This window comes from Apodemus sylvaticus, chromosome 4 (genome assembly GCF_947179515.1).
Source record: "Apodemus sylvaticus chromosome 4, mApoSyl1.1, whole genome shotgun sequence".
In the NCBI taxonomy this organism is placed as follows: Eukaryota; Metazoa; Chordata; class Mammalia; order Rodentia; family Muridae; genus Apodemus; species Apodemus sylvaticus.
Window position 1 is genome coordinate 56183701 of NC_067475.1, and position 23937 is coordinate 56207637.

Here is a 23937-nt window from a genome sequence, read left to right on the forward strand (position 1 = left end):
GGAAATAAATTAGGTTTAAGTTTTAGGTGTTAGTGAAGACCATGTATTATTACTTTAAAAAATAACGGAGTTTTAAAATTTCTAAGTTCCTTTTTTTTTTTTTTTTTTTTTTTTTTTTTTTTTTTTAGAGACAGTATCTCATATACCCCTTGTTGCCCTCAAATTTGTAATGTTCTGAGACTGGCCTTGAAGTATTGAACTTTCTACCTTTACTTCCTAAGTGCTGGGATTACACCAACATGCCTTGTTTAAAAACTTTAGAATAAGCTAACCACCCACAGTCCTACTGTGCAGAGATGACAGTTCGATAAGGACATTTTGGAGAATACCTTTTCCGTATGGCTATCTTTGCACACGTATTATTTGAAATTTTTTTTAAAAGCAAAATCTACATACATACTGTATATACAATTCTGAATTCTGTAGCAGGGTTCTTTACAGAATTTATCATAAGTAGCTTTTCATGATAGTAAGTTTTTACTTACTTTGTAATAGTTGCAAAACACACTAAATTTGTTATCGTAGCTACACCGAAAGTGAATTTACTGTCTATTAGTGACCAGTGAAGTTGCTCTTGTGTTCCCTCCCTTTCCTCTGCCCTGGTGGCCCCATTGCTGTGCTGGTTGAATCTTCTTATAGCCCAATATTGTGCATTTAAATTTTTTCTTTATGGTTAGTTACTAGAAGTAGAATTATTTGGTCAAAAGTTATGGTCATTTTAAATACACACACACACACACACACACACACACACACACACACACACACTATTTACACTAAGAAGGTTTTATGATAATGAGGATGTATCCAGGGCTCATCTCTACCCCTTCCTGTGCTGCATGCCTTGCACTAAGCTTCCTATAGCAATCCGACCTCTGGCATTTACTCAGTCTGATTTCTGATCTGGTGCCCATAATAGAAGAGGCCAAGACTTAGTCACCTGCTCACCGTTTGCCATATTGTTAAAATGAAACTTGTAGAATTATTTTTTTTTTAACTTTACAACTCAGGCTTATCTCTAACGTGATTCTCCTGCCTCAGCCTTCTAATGCTATAATATGAGTCACATATTTGGCTATGCTTCCAGAATTGTGTGTTGACATGTATGTTCATGTGTGTCTTGATGCATGTGTATGCTTGGGTTCAATGTGTTTGTGGATATTCATGAATGCATGTGCTTGTGAAGCTGGGAGTTGGAGGTCACCCTTGTCTTATTCCTCGGGTGCCATTACCCTCGATTAGGCTAGCCTGGCTGGCCAGCTTCCCCAGGGATCTTCCTGTCCCCACCCATCTCAGCGTCTTCAGTGTTGGGATTACATATGTGCCACCCTGCCCAGGCAGTTAGTTACCCATGGGATCTGGAAACCAAGCCCAAGTCTTCATGTTTGCAAGGTAAGAATGCTGACTGAGACATCTCCCCTAGCTCCTGGTTCTAGAATTCTAACTTTCTTAGGATTCCAATTTGTGTGGTGTAATTTGGGCTTTGGGAGTAAGTGCTTTGGAGAAGTTATCCAAGTTATCAGGTAACAGAATGTGGGATATCCAAATTTTAGAACAACATTTTAGAGAGACCCTTGAAAGATAGTGTTAGAGTTGTACAGCATAGGGCATGCTGATGGCCCCAGCACTTGGAAGACTGGGTGGGAAGGTTGTATCTTGGGGTAGGAAAGCTAGTCTGGAACTCATATTAAGACTTTGTGTTAGCCGGGTAGTGGTGGTGCACGCCTGTAATCCCAGCACTTGGGAGGCAGAGGCAGGTGGATTTCTGAGTTGGAGGCAGAGTGAGTTCCAGGACAGCCAGGGCTAAGACTTTGTGTTTAAAAACATGTTAGATACAATTCAAAACAAAACAAAGTTTGCCCAAGTAGTCTTAAGAGAAAGCCTGCTGCTTGCAAACACTATTCCTGAGGAAACAGTATCATCAGCTCTGCCTCCCTGTGGTCCCAAGTGGTAAAAATGTTCCTGACCTTTCCCTTTTGTTCTGTTACCCTCCAAGATCAGCTGTGGAGCTTGCCTAGGACCTTACTGATCCTGGGTAAGGACTCCACCTCTGAGTTGTAACCCAGCTCAGCCCAGTCTGCCTTTCTAAAAGGCCACATTACTATCCAAGCAGATATAATGCCAGCCACCTTGTAGTTTTAAATACCCTGAGAGCCACATAAAGAAAATAGAAGAAATTAATTTTAACACGATTTTGTGTATCTAAGAAGTCATTTTAACATATAATTAATTTAAAAAATACATTCTTTTTTTTCTCCCATCTTAAGTCTTTAAAATATGAAGTATATTTTGCACTTTGGCACATTGCAGTTCAGACTGACCACATTTTAAGTACTCAGTCCCTTGAGTGAACATTGGCTCCAGTATTGTCAAATATGTCTCCAGGGTATATCAGATTATCTCAAGGCCAGAAAAATGATTAAAGGATTTTCAGAAAGCCTACAGATTAAGCTGCTTCTTAAGGTCTAAGGTAGGCCTTTCAGGAGAAGAGAAGACATCAGGAAGAGGGAGGATTTGGATGTAGAAGTGACAGGGATAGGCTGTGGTCCCTGTCTTGCCCAGCTGGATAGGGGAAGGACCGCTATGGAAGCAGCTGGGTGCTGGGAGCTAGGGTGGTGCTCATAGGGACGTCTGTTTTGCATTGCTTTCTGTTTTCCTTAGCATTTTGATGACTCCTCAGCTTTGAATACTGGAAGCCAGTTCTGGATGATGGTAGGGAAATCCCAAGCACCCATATCGGAGCACTGGCCTCCATGGGTTGGAGTTTTCCTGTGTTTACTTTGCAGAGATGGATAGAATGCCTTCTCCACCTGCACACGTGAGGCCCACGGAGAAACAGAAGCTGGCTAAGCAATTCCTGAGGACTTTCTATGCACGTAGGGCTTCAGGATTCTTTGTAGTATTGTCACAATACTTTGGTTTGGTTGATCTTCCTTCTCTCTCGATATTCCAGTATTTACTCTTAAGCCATGTATTTCTGTCACCCCACCCCCATAGCCCTTCCTTTAAACCCACTTCTCCCACTCCCATGATCTCCTTTCTAGAGGAGAGTTTAGATGCCATCCTTTGCGGAGCAAGATTTATATAAAGACCATTAAGTCTTAACTTCAGCTTCTTTTGTTTCTCCCCTCCCTGCAAACAAGCTCTGAGAACTGAGAGTTGCTGGTAGGTACAACAGAGACTGTGAACGCCCACCTCTCCCACCTGGGAGTGGGAAGGAGGTGCCAGGTCAGAATCCCAGATCTTACATACTGTCTTGGTGCTGTTTCCTCTGCCTTGACTCCTGCATAGTCTTCCTTAGAAACTCACTTAGGTGTAGTATTGGTGGGCCATGGTGTCACCACCATAATCCCAGCACCCAGGATTTCTATGAATTATCCTACTGGGACTACTAGTAAGTTTGAAGACAGGCTGAGCTACACAGAAAGGCTCTGTCAAAAGTAATAAAAAAAAATAAAAGAAAAGATACACAGAGAGAGTTGAGAGTTAGAGAGAGAGAGAGAGAGAGAGAGAGAGAGAGAGAGAGAGAGAGAGAGAGGGAGAGGGAGATCTTTAATGGTGGGTCCAGCTCTGGGTGCAGAGAGATGTGTTATCCCAGGGCCTGTGGCCCACCCAAGTGCTTAGTCACAAACCTTCAGTGCAGTGAACCCTAATGAGCCACTAGGGGGCACCAAGGCCACAGAAAACTGCACAATGAAGGGCCAAAAGTGAATGAATGTGTGAGTGTGTGAGTGTGTGTGTGTGTGTATGTGTGTGTGTGTGTGTGTGTGTGTGTGTGTGTGTGTGCAGGGGGGTGAGGGCTGGAAGGAGGATGTATAAACCTGCTGAGTTGTTAGGAGAGTGGTAGGGAGAGTGTTAAATATCAAATGTGGGGGGCCTTGTAGTTAGAGGCATACATTTGAATCCTGGCCGAGGCACTGGCCACCCATGGGATCTCCGAGTCTCTGGGGAGCCTTTATATGGGGGTACCGTCTTCTAGCTCATCAAGGTGTGGGGAGGATTACATGGGTTACTTTGTGTAAGAGAGGTTGATGCGTTATAAGAGTCAGTTTGAATAAGAAAATCTGTTTGTCTCCTCAGGTTGATTACAATCCAGATGACGCACGTGAGAAAATAACAGTACCAAGAGATTGCTGTGTCCATCAGTCTCCTGTCCACGGGAAGCCAGAGCTTCACAGCTTCATTGGAAAGCTGCGCCAAGTGCGATAGTTACATTGATTTTATTATTAGATTTTCTATATAAAGCTATATATTTTATGTAAAATTATAAAGTACAATGAGAAAAAAAAATCAGCTGAAGCTCTAGTCCTGACTCTAAGAAGAAGAAGAAGTCAAATAGAACAGGACAGAAGGTAGGGAAGGCGGAGACTGGGGAAGGCGTGTCACTAGGATGCCAAAGTCTCGCCAGCACAGGCATCTCACTCTAAGCTGTAGCACAGGACTGTGGTGGGTGCCAGGGGCTGGGGGTCGGTGGTGTCCTGCTCGCTAGCAGTGGACACCACGGACACTTGAGACCAGATATAAACTTGACTCTTTTTTTTAAAATTAATTTATTTATTATATGTAAGTACTGTCTTCAGACACACCATAAGAGGGCATCAGATCTCATTACAGATGGTTGTGAGCTACCATGTGGTTGCTTCAGTTTGAACTCAGGATCTCCAGAAGAGCAGTCAGTGCGCTTAACCACTGAGCCATCTCTCCAGCCCTTTTGTTCATAGTATTAATGGCATTAGTGGTTCCTGTGGACGAGCTAAAACTATGTGACCAGTGACACACCCTTAATCACCACATCCCTTTTTTTTTTTTTTTTTTTGGTAGTAGCTGATATTACTATCTTCTGGTTACAGTAAAAAATGCAAAGCTCAGAAAACAGTTCAGCGTGAGAGCTGGGTACAGTCTCACACAACTGTAGTTCCAGAATTCTGGAGGCAGAGGCCCCAGGTTTGCAGCTAGTCATTTCTGCATAGAGAGTTCCAAGCCAGCCAGGGCTACACAGAGAATCTTGTCTAAACCTAAACAAAACTTTGGCCAGATCACCCTGCTTGAAAGTGATGGAGCTAAACTGTTACCCTCCCCTCTATACTGCTCGACTCTGCCTAGGACACGGTCCTGAAACTCAGGTGCAGAGGTGGTGGAAACCCAGTCCACACCGCTTACTCTAGACATGACATGTGGGGTTCAGAGAAGAGAGGTGTCTACAATGTGAAGCTCATTTTGACATGGAATTCTGGTATTCTGAGCCTTCCTAGCATGCTGCCAGATGCTATTGAACTGTAGTTAAACCTGCTTCAGAGTCACTGTTATAAGTTAAACTTTTATCTCCCCCGTATTCACATGTGAGGATCCTAACCCCCAAGTGCCTCAGATTGTGGGCATGTTTGCAGACAGGGCCTTTATAGATGGCAATCAAGTTAAAATGAAGGAGACATTAGGGTAGGCATTAACCTTATGCGATTGACATCTTTATATAAAAAGATATGCACAGGGGAAAGACAGACTCTGGCTGCAAACAGCTGTCTATAAGCCAAGAAGAGAAGCCTAGAACTTATCTCTTCCTCACAGTCCTCAGAAGGAAACTATTCTGTGAAAACTTTGATTTGGGGCTTCTATCCTCAGACTTGTGGGTGAACCACTCGGTTAGTGATTCATTCTTCTGACATTCCTGGGGAATGAGGACCTTCATGAATCCAGAAAGCCCACAAGTCGCACACGGGATCATGGATACTTGGTGACTTTGTGTTAACAGAAGTTCTAGTTGGAATCAGAGGCAAAAAGAGAACGGATGAGCTTTCCAGCTCCCTCCCAGTGTTGTTCTGTGGCTAAGAGAGTTTTCTTCCATTGGACTTTGGCCAACATATTTAACTTGGGCTTTGAATCCTCTTTGAAAATTTTTATAGACATATGTGCCGTGTACTTATGTCTTATGTGTGTATAGTGTGTGTGTGTGATCATGCTCAGGAACTGTCTACCTACTTTGAGATAGTTGAGATAGCATCTCTCATTATATTGTAATTGACCAACTAGGCTAGACTTCCTAGCCAGCAAGTCCCAGGAATCCTCCTGTCTCTGTTGCTCATTATAAGCATGTACTACCATGCCCAGCATTTTTACACACATCTGGAGGTTGAATTCAGGTATTCGTGCTTTCAAGGTTTTACCAATGAGCCATGCCCCCACCTCTTTGAACCTATTTTACATCTGAGCCTCAGCTAGAGAAGGTCCTAAATAAACATGTATTGAGCAAATGGGTGGGAAAAGAGGCTGATGGCTACTCTTACTCAGGCTTCTGCAGCCAGGGAGTAGGCAGGGGCATAGGGATGTGACTGTCAGTAAGTGAAGGATAAAGTTAGTCACTGTGTCCTAAAGCCAAGCTGAGTCCTGATTCTAGAAGACACAGTGAAATATATTTTAGATGAGTCAAGGTAGGCTAAAAACATTTTGTAACAGGAAGCAATTTTTCCTTTGCTTTATTAATTTTGTTCCCAAGGATAAATGAGATACAGACTTCTATATCCAAACCTTCATTAGGTGCCCAGTTAATGCAACCATGACAAATGGGAATGAAGCCCTTATGAATAAAAAGATGATCAACACCAGCCTAAAAAAAATTACAGACCAGAGAAAAGACAGCTTAGAGGAGCTGATAAAATACCCTGGCCTTAATTAGACTGTCTGCATCGCACATCAAATCAGATTTAATGTTAAGATTTATTGGTTTAGAATTGGGTAAGTGAAATGAATTCTTGAAAATAAATGGAAAAGAAATTACCTGTATTAAATGTATTTTCAGGGCAGGCCTGTTCAGTGAGGCTCTTAGCTAAAGCAGGCTTATGTCTGCATTGGCAATGTGTCACTCTACTCAGAGACGTGACTCTTGATAGACCCAGGTGGGTTCTGGAAACCCTATCTGTGGGGTAACAACTGGATACCATTGCCAATCAGCCCTGCTATTGCCCTAGCAAAGTCCTTGTTGGCAGGAAAACATCCTCATGTCTTTATTCCACTGCCTATGCCCTCAGTAAAGAACTACTGATTCTTACCACAGAGGAAAGGGTGGTATAGAACAGTGGTTCCCAACCTGTGCATCACAACCCCTTTGGCAAACTTCTATCTTCAAAAATACTTACATTTCAATTCATAACAACAGCAAAATTATAGTAGCAATGAAAGTAATTTTAATATGCAGGAACTGTATTAAAGGGTCGCAGCATTAGGAAGGCTGAGAACCATTGCTGTGGAGACAGATAACCTGCTCGGTTCTGCCCACTCCACGGTGGAGCAGAGTGTGTTTTCTTCCTGCCTGCCAGTCTATGCTGCAATCCACATTTTGCATCAAGGAGTTAGATGTGATCACAGCCTCTTGTTGAGACCTTGGGCAAGTCCTGCAAAACTCTTGATGTCCTAGAATTCCAGGAGAGAATATACACAGAAGTGAAGTTTCGGGCACTTTACAAATTCAGAGTAGATGAAAGCTGTTTTTGTTGTTAAGTTCTTAAGAAATCTAGCAGAGGCAAACTGAATCATGCTAGGTTGCAAGCCGTTAAGAGCTGCTTAGGATTAATCTTAAGATTGCTACAACCACACAATCAGCCTAGGCAACATTGGAAGTGCTAATACCCACTCACAAAACTCCAAACTCCACATGAAGAACATACCTTTGCCACAGGCATGGCACTGCTCATATCTACCCACAGCACTGGAAACACCTCTGCAGTCAGGACATAACCCACCCTGCGCCCACTGCCGCTGGCTGCTCTCACCAGCAAAGCAGAAAGCTCCCAGAGTCTCTGAGCTGAGGTTCTGTGTAGGTAAACTTGAGCTTTAGTTGCAGGAGAAATAATTAAGGAGACATTCTTCTTTCTGTAAATGTTTCAAAAACGCCCTGGACACAGACCAGGTCATTTACATGATTCTTTCTGGTCAGCAAATGTGGTTGTTTCAATGAAAATGGCCTCTACGGGTTCATATTTTAATGGCCACCGGGAGGTGGAACTCTTCAGGAACTTTGCTGGGTGTAGGGTGTCACTTGGGCGGGATGAGCTCAGAGGTTTCTAAAGCTCTTGCCAGGCTCAGAGGAGCAGGATGCTAAGCTCCCCACTGCGCCAGTCCCTGCAGGTGAATTATCCCTCTCACACTGTAAGCCAGCTCCCAATTCAATGCCTTCCTTTATATGAGTTGCCTTGGTCATGGTGTCTCTTCACAGCAATAAGCAATAAGAAAGAAAGCTTCAAGGGTCACCTCCAAAGGGATTTTTGAGTTGATAGGGGAGAACTCAGGTTGGGTGTCTATGCTTCCCCCCTCCCTCAGCCTTCTGAGCAGGAATTTCCAGACCTCAGCCACAGACCTCCCCCACCTGGAGTGGAGCACTCGGACTAAGGTGAAGTCCATTGTTCTTCCAGGTCTACAGTTTCCTGAATTATGCAGGCTACTTCATCCCCCACCCTCCCCACCCCCCGCTAAGCAGTGTGGTGCAGTGGAGCCAATGCCTGCTGATCAGACTCTTGAACCTTGGGGGGAAGGGTCTCACCCCCAAACCTTAAATTCTCAGTCACCCATTAAACTTTGGACCTCGATCAGCAGTTGGGTTGTCCTGGTCTCTGTCTCTTTCTCGCTGCCTTCCCATCTATCTCCAGCTTCCGTTTCCAGGTACAGGTGGCTACAGATGTCTATAGTGTGTCCACTACCTAGGGAGAAACTTTACTGGACAACATGCCATAGCATGCAAAGGGGAGAGGGATCCTGCCTCTGCTGGCGAAAGCCAGATGAACAGGAAGTTTAACAGAGCTGTCATTTTGAGTGCTGTGTCCAGCAACAAGAGCCAGCTTCACGCTGTGGCCTCACTGCAGATTTAATTACTTTAAGGACCTTTGCCTCTAGTTTGCCAAGTACTGAGCTGGGTTACAGGAAAGCAGGTGAGATTCTCTTTCTCAAGGAGCTTGTGTTCTACATAGCAAATATGTTAGAGGTGGGGCTGGGAGATGGCTCAGTCACTAACATGCTTAGCAGGAGGACCTGACTTCAGCCCCCAGAACCTACATGAAGCCAGGAGTGGTGCTGCACACTTGTAAGCGCAGTGCTGCTGAGGCAGAGACAAGCAGGCCTCTGAGGCTCAGTGCCAGCCAGCCCAGCTTTCTGGCTGTATCTGGATCCTGTGTCAGAAAACAGGCTGCACAGCTCCTGAGGGACAACACCAAGGTTGTGGATGACTTTTATGTGTGTGTGCACACATGAACACACATGTACATGCGTGCACACACACACTAGCTAGAGAATGAAAACAAATCCTACATTCAGTGCTGAGTAAGCAACCCTCGCAGACTTGATATGAATAACAGGCTCTGTGTCTGTTCCTGTCCAAAGCCTGGTCCCTTTCTGCTGTTTCCAGGTACCAGGTTCTAGGGTGTGATGGGCACAACCTCTGTTTCTCAATGACAGAACTGCTTCAGGAAGGGATATGGGAGGGATAAGAAGGAGGAATAAAAAAGAAGAGATATCTTGGCCCAAGACCTTTCTGGACCGAAGTGTCTTGCCTGTTCTCTGTGATAGTTAATCTTCATTGTCAATTTGATAGGATTTAAAGTCAACCTAGAAGATGAGCTTCTGGGTGTGACCATGGAGGGACAGATTTAACTGAGACCTTGAGTGTGAGCAGCACCGTTCTATGAGCTAAGGTCTCAGACTGAATAAAAACAGGGAGGGCCAAGCAGCAGCGTTTGTTTCTCTCCATCTGGGCTGAAGATGTGGTGTGAGCAGCTGCTTCGTGTGTCTGCTGCTGGGCCTTGTCTGCAGCGGACTGTACCTTCCTACTGTGAGCCAAGGTTAGCCCTTTCTAGCTTCCTTATCCTCCATTCTGTGAGATCTAGAAAATGGTATGTATACTATAGCATACAGTATATAGTATGCTCCTAAGTCACACAGGGCATTAGTACATTCCTTGTCTATTCTCTAAGCTTTTAGGAACCAGGAGAAACAGGGCAGCCACCACAACAGTTAACAGCAGAGAAGGCCACAGATGTTCTTCTTTTATTTTATGTTCGAGGTAGGAGCTCACTCATGTAACCCTGGCTGACCTAGTTGAACTCAATTAACAATCCTCCTGCTTCTGCCTCCCAAGTGTTGGGGTTACTGGTGGGTGTCACCATGCTCAGCAAAGCAGACCTCTTTCTACAATGTTTAATGCTACAGATTTCCACACTTAGATCTCAGTCTTAGTATCTGTGAACTGGGTATTTAGAGAGGAAAGTCACCTTTTGTGAAGCAGACCTGTTCATATCTCTCATCTCATTTTAAGACCACGGTCATCTCCTGAGAGATATCCACCTTTGTATTGTGGATAAAGTAGCTGAGGTATAGGAAGATTAATGGGCAAGAGCATAGAAGGGGAGCGTGCCCCTGGCCTTGGGCTGGATCATCTCCTGTTGAGGATGCTGATCTGAGGTGAGTGAGTCAGCCTCTCCTCGACTTCATCTGCTCAATCAGCTTAAGTATCACAGGCCAGTGAGTCAGTCCCACGAAGTGGCCAAGTCCTGTCTTCTTATTTCCCTTCCCAGGAATCCAAGGATTTGAGCAGGTGCCTTCAGACACCACACCATAAATCAACTGCCATATTAATTCTGGGCCATTGGTGTATTTCAATTGCTGGAGGAGAAGGGAGACGAGGATAATCCCATCTGTCAAGGTGGAAAGGGCTGATTTGAAACTGTGGATCACTTTAAAGAGAGTTTTTCATTCCCTGGGCAAGAGGATATGGAATAAATCATTTCAGGGTTGTTCTAATCTTGGTTTGTGTTCTCATGGTGTAAGCACAGAGCAAACTCATCCACCATCGTGTTCCACAGCAAGCATTCCTGTGTTCCGCACATGCCCGACTGTTCCAACAGCGTACTGTGACCTCCTTAGTGAGTTAGGTCAGAGAGATACAGCAAGTTCTTTGGCCATTTCTCTGCTTGCTTGCCTCAAGATGAGCACTTTGCTACTTTTTCTTTCTTCCTTTCCTTGTATTCCATTCTTCCTCTTATCCTCCTCCTCCTTCCTTCCATCTTGAGTTCTAGGATTACAGACAGGAGCCACCATGCCTGTCTGACATTTTTTTTAAATGTATGTACACATGCAGATAGAAGAAAAACTACTGTGTGACACTAAAGGAATAGCTAATACTTGTTAAGTGGTGACTATTGCTGAGCACTGCACACACACACACACACACACACACACACAGGACATTGTACACATGTAGAGGTCAGAAGACAACTTGCAAAGATCAGTTTACTCTTCCATCGTGTGGGGCTCAGGAACTGAACACAGATTGTCAGTCTTGGTGGAAAAGGTCTTTATCTATTGAGCCATCTTGCCAGCACTGATAAGAGCCCTTCTTAAGTTATGTCTGTGTCACTGTTCAGTGTCACTGTCCTTTAAAGTTTGTGGTACTCTCTCAATCTTCAGAATCATGCTAAGGTGCGGGAGACATGCCTGACTGCTGAATGATTCGTGTTGACTCATTTTTGTTGTCTTAAGACACTTTTAATCTTGTCATAATATGACCTCTTACAGGCCCCATTCATAGTGTCCTTTGATATTTAGGGACATGGTGAACAAAGCAAGAGAGAAAGTGACATGCTTAGAGGGGAGGCGCATACCAGGTGCATGAAGCTGAGCAGGAGAGTCAGCCTCTTACCATAGACTGTAGAAACCAAGTAAATAAGGGAAAGTATGATACAGTGTATACGTAAGTTAACAACATGCTCGTCTGTGGGAGACCAAACTGTGGGAAACCAGACTTTCAACAGCTCTCACCTCGAGAATCCACTGACCTTTCTGTTAACAGCCAAACCACCCTCTCCTTCACACAAGGCTGATCATCGTGAGAATCAACTGATCCTTATCTTGGCTGAGCACCTGGGGTTGTCTAGGCGGAACCAGCACTCCAGAAAAACTGCTAGATGTTTCAAGCTACAGGCAGCATCTGCCCCAGATGACCTTCCCTCTTTCTGTGCCTTTAGCATTCATTCCCCCTCAGCCCCTCCCTACTTCCTCTTCGCGGTGTGTTCATAACCAGGCGTTCAGCCTTTCCTTAAACAGACCTTGACAACGACAACCCTTTGCTCGATCTCGCTCTCTTTTCTCGCCCGTTTCTCTTTCAGGCTTGGTCCTCCTCGACTCCCCGAATAACTAGGTCCCTCAGGACGGAATACTCATCTATCGCCTTTACCAAGTAGACAGTACTGTACAAATTATAGTGTTTTTATATGTGATTGGCCTGTTTTCACCAGCACCACCACAAATATGTAATATGTTGTACTAAAATAATAAGGTATCACAAGGAGATAGAAAACTTTCGGCTCTGGTATAGTATTGTGGGACTACCAACGTCATACACTCCACCTGTCACACCAGCACCACAACAAGCCTGTGAGCAGAAGTTCTGTAGTGAGATGTTAAGATGGCTATGATGTACTAGATAACAGGAAGTCCGTTACTTTGGACTCCGTTATTGTGGGGCCACTTTATAGTCTACCCGTTGCTGTGGCTTAGATCAGCATTTATTTCAGAAGCTTTGTGTATTGTGCTAATTGCACCATTTTAAGACACAAGAAATAGATTTTAAAAGGCTGCCTTGCTCAAGGTTACTCAGCTAGTAAAGAATAGAATCAGACATGGCCGACCACAAGCCTGCCACGCCCCACACACAAGCCTAAAAATGATGCCTTTCCCGAGGTGGAGAACCTCATGTCCTCTTCCCACTCCACTCATTTGTCCTTGGGCAGCTTTAGCCAGTCTCACTCAGCTCAAAGAGGAGATGCCCTTTCTTAGTAGTCATGGCAACTGAGCCAAAGGTGAGGGCCCTTGTCAGGGACCCTGGGCAGCAGAAGCTCTGGGAGGGGTGGGTAAGTCACAGGCCTAGGGTTTCAGCAGCTTTTATGGTGAACTGAGTTGAGCTTTTTCCTGATTGCCTGTGTAATGAATTTCTAGGGGAAGAATAGAGACCATGGGCAACTGAGCATCCAACATGTCCGGTGGCCACAGTGGCCTCTGAGAACCTCAGGAGATGCTTCAGGCCATGGGATAAAAAGCTTAGGGGACTACAACATTATGAATTAAAACCAAAACACCAAAAAACTGTAGTAAGCCACCTTTTGTTCATCTCTATTACAAGATGGCGCTGGCCAGATGCAGCTCCCTGGTAGTAAATTACTTTAGTACATGTGCAGTGTGCTGTATTCATTATCACACTTACATGCTAATGAAGAATTCACTTAGTTGGCCTATGAGGAAGCGGCTGGCTATCTCTCTTGGCAGACGGGGCTGAGTAGGCTATATAAGGTCAGGCAGGGAGAGAGCTCCAGCCGCCAAAAGAAGAAATAAGCTTAGTTCAAGGTTCCTGAAATAAACCGTAAGAAGGAAGAAACTCCCTGGTGTTGCCTCTTCCTCACCGGTGAGGGTGGGCATGTCAAAAAACAAAAAACAAAAAAACAAAAACCAAGCGAGTCACCTGAGGTTTTCATACCAACTGTGGGGAGAATACACCCTCCAGAGGAAAGAGCCTGACTGGGGTCAAAGCCAAGGTCACTCCTGGACTATGGGTCTCATCTTGTTTTCCTCATTAATACCACCTTGGATTGGACAGAGATGGTTGCTCTGTCTCATGCTTGTTTGCTGCTTATCCTGTGATTGATGTTGGTAACATTTAGAGTCTGTCAGGAAATATTTCACGGGCGCACTTCGTGTTAGATAGAAACAGCCAGGAAATGCGGTTCCCTAGCTAAAGCTGGATGGGAGTTGGAGGGATTTGTGATAGGAAGGAATGGGTCCTTTTAAGCTTGTGGGGTAGGGGAAGTGTGTCATGGGAGCTGTCAGCCCAGTTGAGAGGACGCTACGGAGGTTCGTTCCTGGGCTTTTTCCCGAGGATGTGCTTGTCTCTGTTGGTTGTTAGCATCCATTGGGCATGGTGGAAAAAAAAAAAGATGGAAACTTGGTTTCTTGCCATTCCCAGAATCTGACTTATATGCCCCAACCCCAATTCTCACTACCAGAGCACATGCACTCACAAGGCTGATCTCCAAAGGGAAAACTTGGCAAATTGCCAATAAGAGGTAACCTTTGCCATGACTTCCGCATCACGGTTACTCCCAAAACACAGGGTTCCAAAATTTAAAGATGCAACTCTCCTGCAAATACAACAGAATACATGACTTGGACTTAGGAGCTGATGCAGGCACGAGTAAGATAGCCAAGATGCTTCAAGGTGCATTTGGGAATTGTTAGAAACTAATTTCCAGCTTAAAAACAAAACTGGTTGCCCTTGCACATGCAATTGATTATTTTGACAAGAGTTGCACAATGATTCCGTAGAAAAGATGGTCTTTGCACCACAGTGTTGGGAAATTGGATATCCACATGCAAAGAATCAGTCAGACCTGTTTACCATATGTTAAACCAAACTCAAAGTGAATCTAAGATTAACATATGCTAAAACTATTAAACTCTTATTAAAAGAATAATAAAATGAAAGCTTGGTGGCATTGGGTCTTATCGATCCAACATGTGAGAGCCAAGGTTTTGAGTAAACAGCTGAAGAGAAGGTAGGTGAGTGGAAGCACATGAAACGAAGAGTTTTAGTGTGCCTAAGGCCACGCCACAGGGCTGAGAAGGCGACCAGTAATGGGGCAAGTATTGTAAGTCAAATATCTAAGAACAGGTTAATGTCCAGAATACCCCCCCCAAAAAAACCCCTATAATTCATCAAGGAAGCACTCAATTTGAAAAATGGACAGAGAGCTTGAATAGGCATTTCTTCCAAGAAGGTAGACAAATAGCCAACAAATACGGGCAGACGTTCAACATAATTAGTTATTAGGGAATTGTAGATCAAGACCACAGTCAAAATCATTACAGTACTACCTAACAATTAGAAATAATTAAGTGTTGCAAAGAGGTGGAAAAATTGTGGGTGGGGATATAAAATGATAAGCCACCATGGAGAATAATATAATACTTCCTTCAAAAAAAAAATCCAATGTAGACTATTACTTAGTGGCTCCATAATTACATTTCTGGGCATATACAAGGGATTTCAAAGTAGTCTTGGACTCATATTTGTGTATACCCATGAACACAGAGGCATTATTCAAAATAGCCATCCTTGTTTGACTTCTGTTGCTGTGAGAAGCAACATGACCAGAAGCAACTTGGGGAAGAGAGGGTTTACTTCAGCTTAAGATTTCTAGTCCATCATTCAAGGAAGTCACAACAGGGACTCAAGGGAGGAACCTAGAGACAGGGACTGAAGCAGAAGGAACTCTACCTGCTAGCTTGCTTCCCCTCCTGTGCCCCCCACCCCCACTGGTTTACTCATTGCTTTACTGTGTAGCCAGGGCCACCTGCCCAGGGGTGGCATGGCCCCAGAGGAATGGGTCCTCCCACACTGATTGTTAGTTTAGAAAAATCGCTAAATAGATTTAACTATTGCTAATATTAAGGAGCCATTTTCTTAACTAAGGTTTTCTCTTCCAGGATGACCCTAATTGTATCAAGTTGACAAAAATTAATCAGAAGACTAGCTAAAAGAAGCACCCCAAGAGTCTATCAGTGGATGAGTGCAAAAGCAAAATTGACATATAACATACAGTGAAATGCATCTTAGCCTTTAACATGGAAGAAAGTTCTCTCGTAGACCACAACATGGTAGAGCACTGGGCTATGTAGAATAAACCAGCAATATAGAACAGGTACTGTCTAGCCTCCCTTCACAGTGAGGTACCTAGAGTAGTCAGTGATCAAATTCATAGACACAGAATGCCCAAGGGTGGCTCCAGGGACTGTTTGTGGGGGGGAGGGAGGGAGGAGGGATGGGATGGGGAGGCATTACTCAGTGTTCCATGAGGGTTGGTGGAGATAGTTGCACAAGGATGTGAGTGTATCTCACGCCACTGAAAGGCACGCTGAAAGCAGCAGTGATCAAAACTTCTGTTACCACAATTAAACCTTGAAAAGTGAAGTGGAACTGAAGAATTAAAAAAAAAAAAATACAATCCTTGGTGCTATCAGCTCTATAATTCTAATTCCAAAACGATTTACCCCCCCCCCCCTTTTTTTTTTAAACTGGACAAGACCTACAAAGAAACACGCAGCTTCATAAAGAGGAGGCTTTATAGCCTCGTAGGGAGACACATTCCCCCAGGTCGTTAGCCGTTCTCGGGGGCAGGCTTGTGAAACAATGCCCCCAAAGAGGTTGGCAGCACACGCAGTTCTTTTACGGCCCCACTGCCAGGGCTTGAATTATTAGTATTGTTTTTTAACATCACAGCCATTCATGCTCCATTTTCCCCACTCCTCCCTCGGGACTGGGCACGGTGTCTCAGTGTTTGTCTTTGCCTCTTCTCTGGCTTGTTAAACAGAGAAGGGGCCACAGGGCAGAGAGAGTCAGGAGCCGTAGGCCTGTGCTCTCCTTGTTTGTGTGACCTTGGCCAGTCCTGAGAGCTCCCAGCTAATCAAAGGGCACGCTCGCACCTAAGTCCTGCGTGTTCCACGTGGCCGTGGGGTCTGGGATCCAATCTCTGTTTCCTTCTAGCTGTACAGTGCTTAGATTCTGGTTTGGTTTAACCATCTGCACAAAAAGTGCAGACATGTAATCCAAACATAATGAATAAATGTTTTAGACTTGCGCAATACCCAGAGAAGATTTTTCTAGCTTTTCTTGAGAGAGACACCCTAGACACTACTTGCAGCCTGTGGCTCTGGCTTCTGGGCTGGGGTAGGGCTGGGGTAGGGGTGAGGTAGGGGTGGGGTGAGGCTGGGGTAGGGGTGAGGCTGGGGTAGGGGTAAAGGTGTACGTTTCTGTGGCTTTGCTAGCCGGGGAACAGCTGTTTGTTGGTGGCAGGAAGTCTCTTCCCAGAAGCCTGGGGGCCCTGGGTCAGCAAGCCCCACACGGGAGAGAAGAAACACGAATTCAAGTCTGCCCTTGAGAAAACAGATTACTAGCTTATTACAAATTCATGAGCCTCTCATTGCTGTTTTCAATTAATTTCTTGACAATTTCTGCCTGTTCCTTTTCTTGTTTTTCTTCAGGACAGGGGGAGTCTGGGTGACACAGTTGGGAGCTCTGGGGAGCTCTTACTGAAATTAATTTGAGTGCTTTGGAGCGAGATTTACACAGCAGAGCGGAGCCTACTGGAGCTGCTCCTCTGGCGGGCAGCCGCCTCTGGAGCACCGCGGCTCTGCCTCCTCTTTTCCTGTATTGTGCAGTGTCCTTAAAGGGCTTTGGAGCCACACGCTGCTGCTGCTGCTGCTGCTGCTGCTGCTGCTGCTGCTGCTGCTGCTGTTGCTGCTGCTGCTGCTGCTGCTGCTGCTGCTGCATCCCTGCATGCGTGTCTCCCGGCCCCGAGTCCTTTATTCTGGTGCCTTGGAAGTCTAGCCACTTACTCTGCCAGCGGTCTCACTGGTCTGCAGGCACAGCTTGGATCTCCACCCCACCCCCCAACTCACAAGCGCTCACAGAGGCCTCAGAACATATCCACTGTCTGCTGCGGGACCGTTGGCTTTTGTCTTCTCTTCCACCTGGCTGCTCCGATGGCCGGGGAGTGACACCTAACTTGGGTCACTGGCTCCTTGGGAATAGCTCCACCCCTCTCTAGACCTCCAGTCTCCACAAAGGAAACCAAGAACCTCCTCTTAGCGTCATCCATCTTGTGTTGGCTGTTAAGTGCCTCGGCTCTGGAAACAGTAAAGCTGTAGGTCTGGCCTTTTGTTTTAAACATGCCGTACTTAAGTGACTTAAGAAAAGACTAAAGAAAAAGCCTGGAAGAGTTAAATAACTTGTCTAAAGACATCAGCTAACAAAGACATAAAAGATGAGAGCTTGAGTTCGGCTCTAGACGATTTGAATAGTCACATTCTGTTTTATGGATCATTTTCCTTCCTTTTATAATCATTTAAAAAATAAGACTTAATTGGGTTTAATGTGCTCCAACAGAAAACTGAGAAAATCAAAACAAACCAACCATGGGTAATTCCATCATGTCAAAATAAAAAATTAAGTATTTTTTCAGTCCTCCCCCACCCCTCCCCCGCCGTGTCGGACCTGTGAGCTCCTGCATGACACACAGGAAAACATGGGACCACACAGAGTGCTGCCCAACTTTTTTGTCCTATGTCCAGTCGCAGACCTGGTTTCTGGGCTGTGTCCTCAGAAACACTAACATTCTTCCAGTAGTTCTTATTTTCCATGACCCTCCAAAGTTTATACAGAGTGGGTTTGCTGTCTTAGTCAAAGTCTATCAGAAAGAGAAAGAAAAAAATGGATCCACAGTTTGAGTTGTCTTCAGAAGGATCCCCTCCACCCCCTCCACCCCCGAGTCAGAGTACCCCAACTGTGACGTCCACAGTTGATTCAGAACCAGGTGGGAGGTGTGCACAGGCCATAGGGATGGCTGATTTCTTGTCGCCAATCTAGTTCAGATCCTGAAAGGAACCTGTGAGCAACCCGTGGGAAACCGTTCTCAAATGTCAACTTTTGTGGGTGTGATGGGAGCCAGTGGTCTGGATGTGAAGCCACTAGGCCATATTGTGCTCAGAGCTGTAATGAAACACTTTGAGAGAATAGTTAGCAACTTAGGAAAGAATGAAGACTTTCAACATTGGGGAAAAACCTTCTGGTCCTACAGGAGTTAGTTGAGTTGGTCCATGAGTCTGGGTCGTATGACCTCTGTCCAAGATGGCCTGAGTATGATAGTATTTCTAGCGGAGACCAGCATTCCAAGAGATGGAGTTGCCGGGCAGCCTTTTAAAGAATTCTTTTAAGAAGTATTCTTGTTAATCTCACCCCTACCCCTCCATCCTCATCTCTCAAATGTCATGATGTGTGGTTGCAGGCATGTGTGTGCCATGGCACGTGTGTGGAGGGCAGAGAACTGGTGCAGGAAATATTAAAAAGACCAACCCGTCAACTCTCCTGCCCCGCCATGGCATAATACCATGTCTTGGTGGAGTCCACCTTAAATAGTTCGCCAATTAGATTTATAGGTATTATAAACACAATCACAAGATGCCAAAACAGTAATTTTAGAGCCAATTGATTATGAGAAAAGTTTTAACCCAAATATTCTAACCTTTGGATAACAGCACGACGGATTCCATTTTGGTTCCTTCCTTCTCCTCCTGCGACCTCTGAGACTCCCCAACTCCTAGCTTCGCCTCCCCTTTCCTGTCCAATCACAGGCCTTCCACTGCCCTAATATGATTGAGCATGGAACGTCTTATAACAGAGAAAAGATTTTGGGAATCAGTTCTTGCCTTGCATCTCATTGAAACAAGGCCTCCCTTATCCTTCCATTGTACAGTGCACACCTGGCTAGCTGGCCATCTTGCTGTCCCCACCTCCCCTTTCACTGCAGGAGTGCTGGGGCACAGAGGTGTGCTGTCGCATCTAGGGTTTGTTTTGTTTTAAAAAGGGGGTTCCTGGCTCAGATTCAGATCACCAAGATTGCACAGCAAGCGTGTTTACCTTGAGTCATCTTGCTGTCCCCTGAGCAGCTTTCTCGCCGGGCCAACCTTGGCTTATTGCCAAAAGACTGTTTAAAAAAGAAGCGGTTGAGTTTCTTGTTTCTGTTTGTTTTGAGACAGGGTTCTACTCTGTTTGTTTCTTTGTTTGTTTGTTTTTTGTTTGAGACAAGGTCTTACCGTGTAACTGTGGCTGACCTGGAACTCACAGTGACCCACCTGCTTCTGCTTCCTGAGTGCTGGGATTTAAAGGCATGCACAGGAGGGTTCTGCTGTGCAACCCAGATTAGACTCAAACTCCCTACTTGCCTCAGTTCTCTGGGTGCTGGAGCATGCACCACCACACTCAGGCAGAAGTTAGTTTATCTGGGAACCATTCAGGATGGAGAGAAGAAACATCGACAATCAAGTCTTCACATCAGTAAAGATCCCCAAGGAACAACTGTGCTTCTAAGAAGGAAACCCAAACTCAGAGGCTAACTGCATTGCCTGAATTGATTTCTGTGATCTTAGGCAAAAATATAACCTTGGGGTTCCCACTAGAAGTTACAATTCCTTTCATTCTGCATCTGTGATTTTTTTTTTATCTCATTAAGGTTTTATTTTTTTCAGCCTAAGTGGGTAGTTTCTTTGTAGATTTCCCTAGTTAGAAAATATACTCATGCATGCCAGCATTTTCCCACTCACCCCCCCCCCCCCCAGGCAGGCGTCAACAGTTAACAGCAGCACCCTCCCCACTGAGCCCGGAGCCTTCAGACTCAGCCTCAAGGCCCTTCCTTCTCTAGCAGCTGCTGTGAGTCACCCAGCACTGCCCTCAGGACCAAGACTCTTTGCTCTTTCTGAATTACTTGCAATCACAGGGTAAACTGCACATTAAGTTCTTGTTGACTAAAATACTCAGAAGTCTTCGTGTTTGTTGTTGTTCACTCGTTTTTTCACGGAGAGAAGGGGGGATGGACAGATGGAGGAAGCTGTGTTAAAGAAAGGCGAGGATCTTTTTCCTTGCCTTGGTATTTTCTGATTTAAGACACAGTGCAGGTCTGCTGGTGTTGCACAGACACCCTTTCTTCTTCCTGGCTGTTCCCAGCCCTTTTGATTGTGAGGCTCTTTTCCCCTCTCCGGAGCTCAACACTGGAGCTGAGCGCCCTTTCCTTCAGGGACAGCATGTGACGCAGATCTGTCACTGGTTCTAAATGTGTGGCTCAGGATTTCAGGCCACAGAGTGAATACAGACTGAATGGAAAGTTTCCCTCCCCCACCCCAGTCTCAGTCCTTAAAGAAAATACACAGCCAGTTGCCAAATTTTGTGTAGGGAGAAAAAGAAGGCAGATAGCCAATGTCAATATTCCGAGGAAGGTTTCTAATCTGTCGCCAAGGAAATCATCTTTAATTGCCTTTATTTATTTTAGTGAAACGTCAAATGTATCAAAGCCCATATAAGTTTATATTAGATAACAATATTAACAATAACCCACTTGCTCTCTGTGCAGTTTGAGGAACTGATGGATTATTCTTCAATGAGAAGCAGCAAAACACCTGCACTAGGCTAGCTCCCTTCTTCCCAGAGGATTCTGCAGGGGCGTGTGGCTGAGTAATTGTAGTGGGATATTGGCTAGCACGGATTTATCATCAGTCTAAAGCACTGAATCTCAGCATTCCCTGGGTGGCTTTGCTTATTGCTGAATTCAATCAGAACTGGATGGAGGTGATGTCCTCTCCAGGGTGAGACCCTGGCGTGGAGTTCTGATGGGCGGGTGAGTAGGTTCTCTCTGCCCTGGTACTTCCTCTGCATTATGCTGAGAACATTTTAGGCTTTAACCCCTGAGTGTTTGTGTGGCTCAGCCAGGGTGATTACCACACTGTGCAGCTCTGGGGCACTTTCCTGGGGTCTAGCAAGTACCACGCTCTCCCCCATGGCAGCTCTCACACCACAATCTCTAGATGATGTTTTGGATTTGTTGTTTGGATTTGAGCATGGGAACATTGGTATGCCTCTTAGCTTTCCCATGTTCACGAGAGGAGGCAAGGCTGTTGTATGCTGCTGTGTAGGAGGTAAAGGACTGGGTTGCCTACTCTTCAGGGTCTTCGTTCGTTGAGGAGCGACTCATGCCTTCACTGGGAACCTGGGCTATGACTTTGCTTAGTGGTTTGGGACCCTGGAAGAAGTTTTGTCATAACCACTATGATAATACTACCCACCTCACCAGTGTTTACCTCAGAAGTTACTTCACCATGCTCTTTCAAACAACTCCTCAGTAGCAATGCCCAGCATCTAGAGGTTCAAGTCCAGACACTCATACCTCCTCCAGCTCCTGTCTGCTCACATCTGTCTCTAGTTGTGTCTCACTGCTCCCTGGATTAAAAGGCTGCCCTAAATGCTGACTCAGCATGCTCAAGCAGGTCCTTGCTAATTGCCAGGACAACTTCCAACATACCCGACTTTATCACACAGAGGTCTGTGCTTAGGCACTTGGGCAGCTCTATTGAGGAGGGACCCCATGCTTTTGTTAGGTGACCGTCCTTGTGTACAGAGGCTGAGCCTTGCGCCATTCTTTGGCTTCCAGTCCCAAACACAACTGTTCACATGGTAACCTCTACTGAATGTCCAGCAAACTGACTCAGGGTCTTCCAACTACCTCTCTACTCTGTGGTCCATCTCTTCTGTTGCCACCTCTTCCAGGTTGTCTTCTGCCTTCTGTCACCTTTGGTGGCTGTCCTGGTTCTCAGAGGCAGGTTCTCAGTGTTATTGTTCATTCTCTCCCTCAGTAGGGCCAGAAACATATTAGCTCTCAGAGGTTGGCATACAAAGGTGCTTGCATTTGCAAATGAGGAACATGGGAAACAAGACAGATAGTTTATCAGCATAATGCTGAGAGTGCAGTGGTGCATGTGTAATCCCAGCACCTGGGAGAGGGAGGCAGAAGGATCAGTGATTCAAGGCCAGCCTCTACTACATAGTGAGTTTGAGGCCAACCTGAGCTACATAAGACCTCATTCTCATCTCAGCCCCATCACCAGCTCTCTCTCCTCAACCTTTCCCAGGCTTCCCTCTGCCATGTGATACCCTCTGTCCATGATATCTACTTCCACTGATGAGTCTTGATTATTCAGTTCCCAACATTTCTCTGAGGACCAGAGAAGTTAAATAGGTTGACCAAGGTAACAGAACTAGGAGTGAGACAGGGTATTTGAACAGGAGTTATATCCTCTTAGAACTACTAAGCATGCCAATGTCATAGGAGGACCACTATGGTAAGCACCCTTCAATCTTTTTCCTCCATAGGCTAAATTGCTTGGTTCTTGATTGAGACTGTCAGACCATCCTCTTGTGCTTGGATGCCCTGGGAGAAGGACTGTCAATCAAGTAGTTTTTCTTTGGTCAGAAGCTAGGCTGTCATGATGGTAGCCCAGCTGCTTTAACTACTCCAAAGAATCTGTACTCCAGATACAAAGACCACTGTGATCAAGGCTGCTACCAAAGTTATGTCTTGTGTCTTCTGTTTCCATAGGCCTCACTGCAGTCACTTGCACCAGCTCGTGGAGATTTCACTTAGATCATGATTAATCTCAGTGACCTCCAGGTGACCTCACCCATGCTTACTTCCTGACCCACCAAAGAGAAGACGTACCCACACCGAGATTCAACAAAATGCCTGGGAATGGTGGACTGGAGGCTACTTACACATGAAGCCTGTGGTTAATGACACTGGAAGCCAGGTATAAGCATTCCACATCCCTTTTCTAAGGAAGCAGCCTGATTCTTTAAGTCTCCTCTGACCAGCCAGAAGGCCTTCTTCCTAAGTTGTTACCCATGTTGTATTGCAACATCAGGTCCCAATACAAGCCTCTCCTGGATGGACTTTGGTCTCTATCATGGTTTGATTGTGATGAGCTAGTTATAAGGACAGCAAGCAACATCCTGGGGTTTCCCCCCTAGATCCTTAGCAATAGCAGCAGCTAGAGAGGCAACTGGCAAAGGATTCCTGTGAGTACAGCTGGGGCTCTCGGGGCTGTGAGTGAACCTTTGACTCACTTAGCAATGGAATGTGGCTGAAGAGTTCCAGAGAGACTGCCAAGAGCAGAGATTCCAGAGGATGGCGAAGTGCAGAGTATACACAACTCGGTGTAGAACCGCGAAGACACCAGGCAAGAGGCTGTGGAGAACTGAGTCAGCAGAAAGCAGGAGACTGCAAAAGCCATGGGGAAGAACTAGACTGCAGAACCGGAAGCGTTCCAGAGAGTCACTGGTGTCTAGGCTGAGGGCCCCAGCATCTGAAGCTTGGAGTTGTAACATTATTGCTGGGCTGACGGCACTCAAAATCTAGAGTAAAACCGTCTAACTTTAGCACCTACAGCCGTGAGTCTTTGGCCTTGGAAGCTCAGAACCACAGGCCTGGCTTTGAGACATTAGAGCTGTAAGCATCTGTATTTGCCTTTAAA

At 45.4% G+C, this 23937-nt stretch overlaps 1 long non-coding RNA gene across 1 annotated transcript; it reads left to right on the forward strand.

Annotated features, from left to right (window-relative positions):
- The first annotated feature begins 1225 nt into the window (after positions 1-1225).
- LOC127682829 (uncharacterized) lies at positions 1226-6771 on the forward strand. The gene is made up of 3 exons (XR_007977432.1): positions 1226-1392; positions 2787-2876; positions 4081-6771. It is a non-coding gene; the product is annotated as an uncharacterized LOC127682829 (long non-coding RNA).
- Positions 6772-23937: the final 17166 nt, after the last annotated feature.